This window comes from Stigmatopora argus, chromosome 6 (assembly GCF_051989625.1).
Source record: "Stigmatopora argus isolate UIUO_Sarg chromosome 6, RoL_Sarg_1.0, whole genome shotgun sequence".
NCBI classification, from domain to species: Eukaryota; Metazoa; Chordata; class Actinopteri; order Syngnathiformes; family Syngnathidae; genus Stigmatopora; species Stigmatopora argus.
In genome coordinates this window covers 15523817-15529816 of record NC_135392.1, presented here as the reverse complement: position 1 = coordinate 15529816, position 6000 = coordinate 15523817, and the positions used below count along the sequence as shown (strand labels likewise).

Sequence of the window (6000 nt, the reverse complement as noted above, 5' to 3'; positions counted from 1 at the left end):
ACGACGACGACGATGATGATGATGATGCTGGCGTGCAGAGGTGGACCAATGACAGCCCGGGATGCTTTGGGAGGCTGCTCGGCTGAATGGAAGCGACGGAATCTCGTCCGCGCACCCGCACAAGCGAGGAATTAACATCAGGGAGGTGAGTGTGTTTCTACACTTTCGTCCAACAGCGGTGGCTTGTCTTCGAAATCGCTCGTGCGATCCGCCAAGTGTCCGTTTTGGTCTTCTCTCGTCTTGCCTTTGCGAGCGGCTTAAAGTGGGGGGCGGGGGGCGGTGGAAAGACCCCCTCGGACGGACACGTCCGGTCAATAATGAGAAGAGAACGCTGCTTTGCATCTTGACGCCGGGTTCAAACAATGCGACACTGATGGTGTTTGACAATAACGCTTTTATTAAGCTAGCCAACCCGGTGGTGCGTTCAGGGACTCGCCGGGGCCATCAAACATGGAGGCCCCACGAGCTGTCAGTAGGTCCGTGCTCCATATGCTGCATCACTTATCATTTCCTTGGTGCAACATTCAGCTTTTTAAACAGTCGTGCAGGCAACTAAAAGCCTCAGTTTTGGAACATTTGTGTATTTCTAGTCACGAACCCTCGAACGTTGATTTTCAAAGGGTCTTTTCTGAATGGGATGCGTTTAAGGCTCATAGTAGAATGCGTGATGAGGACTGGAAGCTGCATGTTGCACCACACTTCAAGGGATTGGTGCTCCCTCTCGTGTGAAATGACTCTTATCAACCCATATTGAAGGCTATTTTTAGAAAAATGGCCTTCTTTGTCTGCCTGAGATGGAAGCTCTGACCTCAAAAGGAGCTGGCCGCCGTCTCCTTCCGACCAATTGTCTCCCCTCCCTCCTCGCTGCCGTTTCCTTTTTAGAAAATTGAGATGGTAAAATATGAGGATGGGGACCACCTTTATCGAAAAAAGTCCAAGACACTCAGCTGTGATATGTATATAGGATGTCATCTGTGTCCTCTCCGCAACAGTGCTCACTTAACTAGCTGATTCCTCCCGAGGCCGACTCACTGAGAGATGTTCTGATCTATCATTGAGTCGTAATGTGTTGATTATACCTGTGCTTTTTTGATGTGAATATTTGTGAAGGCAAACGTGTAGTATTTTAAAAAAAAGAAGGCAAATGCAGCTGTTTGGATGTTGAAGGTACTCGTACACAATCTGATGTAGGATGAGCTGGATGCAAAATGGCCTTAACAGCTTTATTAATGATCTGCTTTTATTAACATATTTTATTTACTATGCCCTCTCTCCTTTTGCCACATGAGGTGCTAAATTCTTATATGCATATGTGACAGTTAGTTACTGCAAAATACAATCCCAAACATATGCAAATCATTATATCTGTTTTAATTTTTTAAAACGCAGGTCCTATATTTTTGTACTGTGTGTTGGAAATCTTTTAAATGGAGAAAAAATATAATTTTGGGAAATTATGATATATTCCTTGCCCTGTGATCGGCTAGCCACAGATTCAGGGTGTCCCCCTCTGGTCCGGAGTCAGCTGGGATCGGCTCCAGGACCCCCTGCGACGCTAATGAGGATAAAGTGGTTCAGAAAATGAATGAATGAATATATCCCTTATTCATTTCTCATTAAAACCACTACTTAAAAATGAATTCAATTCAAAATATTCATCTTAAACATATGTCTAAAAGTATATATTCTTCAGAAATGTATACTTAAAAGGTAAAGAGAACAGAGCTTTATTTAAAAACTATATTCACTATATGCAGGATCTAAAAGAGTAAAACTCATTTTTAGGAAAATTCTCAGGGAGCAAATCTGTCATTTCATTCTGCGCTTCCTTTTAAGGTCTTGGTGTAAGTTTCTAATTGAACCACAGACTTTATATTAGAATTGTTAAAATATAAGACATGAGTGAATGCAAACAGTATGGTGTATTGATAAATACAATATATTATATCATAAATTATCAATGTGTTAAATACAAACAGTATGGCGTATTGATAAATACAATATATTATATCATAAATTATCAATGTGTTAAATACAACGTGCTTTAATTGACAACACGTAAACACAAGATGGCTGGCACAATACAGAGAATCAAGAAAGTGCCCCATATTTTTTAAGCTTCTTTTCCCTGTGACAGAAAAAGTGATGGTCAAAATAAGTGATCGATTCTTCATGAATTTGGGTGCTTCTGTGCAACTGATTATTGATAAATCACGCTGTTGATCTTGGGTTCTTTTAACGATATGAAGATTAGCACATTACTGATAGAGAATTTTATCCACATCACTGGGTGCTATCATTCTTTTCAATAATCGCATTAAAACAGGAGTTTAAAACATTCAAAGGAAAATGTTCGCAAAGTACGGTGCAACAATTCATTGATCAAATAATTGTTCTTTTTCCAAGGACATTAGGGAAGGAGACAATGTAGTGACATTTACTTGTGATTTGAACCATTTGATTCAATGACAGTCAAAGGACAACTCACATTATGAACCTCACTTGTCTGGTGAAATATTTGTAGTTCATCCAAAGAGGAGTCTGTTTTGTCTAGACTGCCAATTTCTCTTCAGTTGTTGAAAGCTGACCAGTGAAGATAAGAGCATTTTGTTGTGTGAGCTCAAGTAGGTGAAATTGGAATTTAATTTACATCTTAGCGTGACTGAATTGAATCTGCAAAGGAATGATTACACCATTTTTGTTGAATTAATTTGGAGTTGAATTTTAACTTTGGGAAACAATGTCATTTCCTTTTCCAATTACCGCAAAATAAATTTAAATAAGCCCCCAAAAACTGAAGACCTGATGTTATCCATCCTTGGAAAACCCAACAACACATGGACATGCATGAAGCATGAATTTAAAAATGTCCATCTTCTTTCTCGTCACCTTTGGTAAATGATATCCGGCGACCGAGGCGCTTAATCTCTGTTAGCCCAGACGTCATCGCCATGGCAACTGGGCCTGAACAGTAAGAGTTACCGGAGGGAAAGTACCAAAGCTTCGTCAGAACAGCCCAGTTGTGTGGTGTTTTTCTTCCAGACGGCACAGTATTAATCACCACAAGCGAAAAGATTGATTAAATGCAAATACATGTTAACTTTTTGCAAAATTGAAAAGAAATAAACAGAATTGTACAGACTACAGATATTTTTATATTTCACATTGTAGAAATACGACTATACAGAAGTGAACAAACAAATATACATTTTTTTGCAAATACTTTTATACATATTTACTATTGTCATATATATTACATTTTTAAGTTCTAGAAAATGATATTCATGCACAGAATAAACCCTTTGACCTTTCTACTTTTAAGTCTGGAATTAACAAATGATATAGATAATAACCTTTTAATGTAAAATTGATTTAGATACAACTCCAGATTTAGATTGCAAACCATTAAAAGTATATAGGCTATAAATAGTTTACAGAAGCAATAGCTGTTTCTATTTATGAACTTTAGGTTTGCCCTATTAGATTTGTTTGTTTGGGGTTTTCTGTTGATTTATTGCTGGCTTTTCCCTCTTTGTGTAACTTTTTGTCAAATCAAATCAAAAGCCTTTATTGTCATTATACGCAGCTGCATTTAATGAAATTGGTGGTGCTACTCCACAAAGTGCATTATCCCAGTAAAAGCATAAAAAAAGTAATATAAAAATATAAAAAGTCACATCCGGGCAAGGAAAAATCTAAAATATTGCACAATCTAAGATATTGATTGTCTGTATTGCAGGCTTGTCCAAACTATTCCACAAAGGGCTGCAGTGGGTGCAGGTTTTCATTCCAACTCATAAAGAGGACACATTTTCACCAATCTGGTGTCCTACGAGTATAATCAGTGGATTGCAATCAGGTGCTTCTTGTTTTCTGCAGAAATCACATTGGTCAAAATGCCTGTGCTGGATTGGTTGGAACAAAAACCTGCACCCACAGTGGCCGTCGAGGACCGGTTTGGCCACGCCTACTCTATTGCTTTGACCTATTATCACTCCCCTATGGAGCTCAGTCGATGAGTCCCCCACCTGTTCCCTATGTTTCGTTAACCCTTTTCTGTGTAATTGTTTTTTCATATCATGTTGCACCCTTGTCAGTGTTAGCCCTTCCCTGGTTTTGCTTGCACTTTTTTGTTGTTGCTAACTTTAATTTAACCTTTTGAGTTAGCACCATCCTGCCTGGTCTCCTGATTTTCCTGCTATTGATTCCATTCCAGCTTTCATGTCTTCTTGCAATGCACAACTGCAAATAAGATCCCCAATGGTAAAAGATTACTTTGTTTAATTCCAGTCGATGATACCCTCCCATTATTTTATATGCTTGGCGTTTTAATAAGAGCCAAATCTATTTTCCATGAGGTTTAATGAAGTGTCAAGTATATGTTTTGAAAAAGGATTTCAACCTGAGTCTTATTTTAAGGGCATCCATTATCTTAATAATCACAGATTGCCTTCATGCCTAGCTTTGGTGTTTGTTTGTGCCCTTAATACTGCTTACTTTTGCAAGATTTTAGTTTGTATGGGCACTTTTTTTGAAAGGCTGGTTTTAAACAACAGCATGCATAGAGAAGCTGATTAACAAAGCATTTAACATCACAGTCCATGTGTTAATATACTTTGACTTGACATTGAACTGGAACATCTGTGCTCCCTGTAAAAACTCACACCTGTAATCGGCGGGGTAGTTTGTTTTTGCAGATGACTTATTAAAAAAGGCAAAACAAACATCACATGCATTTTTTAATTGCTCAGTCGTTGTGTTCGCAGCAGTCTGATGAGTGATAAAAGATATTACTGCATGCAGGGCTTTAGTTTGTCAATTAATTATCTGGTTTACTGACGCTTGTAAAGCTCTTCTGTCTGTATCAGCAGCTTTAAGTGGATTTTGATAAATGCCGGCCAGAGGGAAATCCAGCTTGACGCCACTGAGACACTGAATAAAGTCACTACTACTAGTTATGTTGTTCTTTACACTGTGATCCACACAAACATACATCTAAAACAAACTTAAAATATTTTTACTATACTTTATATTAACAGAGAGATGATTTTATCAATTATTATTGAGGCTATGGTGTGTACTGATGTAGAACTGCATTTTTTCACACTGGAAGACTGTTCTATTATGTATTTAAATTAGAGCTGCAAAACAATTAAAATTTCTACCACAACTAATGGCATACAATTTTAGAAATCCAATTTAATCACATTGTTTATCACACAAACCATTGCAAGTTTGGCCCACAACTCATCCTCAGTTTTTTTTTTTTAAATCTAATTTGGATGAAGCAGACAAACTTTTTCTATGCTGGCTGTGATTTTAATGTGTGGTTAAAAATAATTAACTGGGTTAATTAATTGTGAGCTAACCCCTTAATTTGCTGAGTCTGGGTTGTAGTCTGGGTCTGAACTGCATATATCAAAGCTCAGACTCATGCCTCAGATCTTGACTTGCCATTTGTGCTAGCATTCGGCAATATAGGAATAGATTAAACATTCATTCCTTCCCCGTTCTTTTGTCTATTCTGAACCCATAGCGCCATCATCTTTGACCGGGAGCAGTGTCATCCTTAATAGCTGATACAAAATTAACCTCCAAGTAAACGATCGTCCCACTGTCTCGACGTTAGCAAACCTTTGATTAACCTCGGTCTATTTCTATGATGGAGTCAGATGACATTAGTAAACTAAAGACAGAAATGTGACAGGTGAGATGAGATTGATTTGCTCACTGCTTAACAGTTCCTACATGCTCATTTGCCTATTATTTCACGTTTTAGACACTTAAATCTTTTTTCCCTGTATTTACTTTACATTCAATGACCTTCCAAGCAGGAGAGACTGCCAGAGAGCAATCTATTGGGTTGGATTGGATAACTTTATTCATCCCGTATTCGGGAAATTTCATTGTCACAGTAGCAAGAGGGTGAGAATGCAGATACAGGAAAAGACATTTAGACATAAATGGATAGGTAATAAATAAGTTAATAAATAAATATAT

At 37.8% G+C, this 6000-nt stretch overlaps 1 protein-coding gene across 2 annotated transcripts in view; it reads left to right on the top strand.

The window, feature by feature from the left end:
* The window catches only part of erc2 (ELKS/RAB6-interacting/CAST family member 2), a 52968-nt gene continuing 46968 nt past the window's right edge, over positions 1-6000 (top strand). The window contains exon 1 of one of the 2 annotated variants that reach the window (XM_077602338.1): positions 1-145. The gene's annotated coding sequence lies outside the window, so the exon portion shown is untranslated. Of the gene's footprint in view, positions 146-4029; positions 4264-6000 lie in introns of those variants that run through there. The other variant, XM_077602337.1, reaches the window with a different exon arrangement.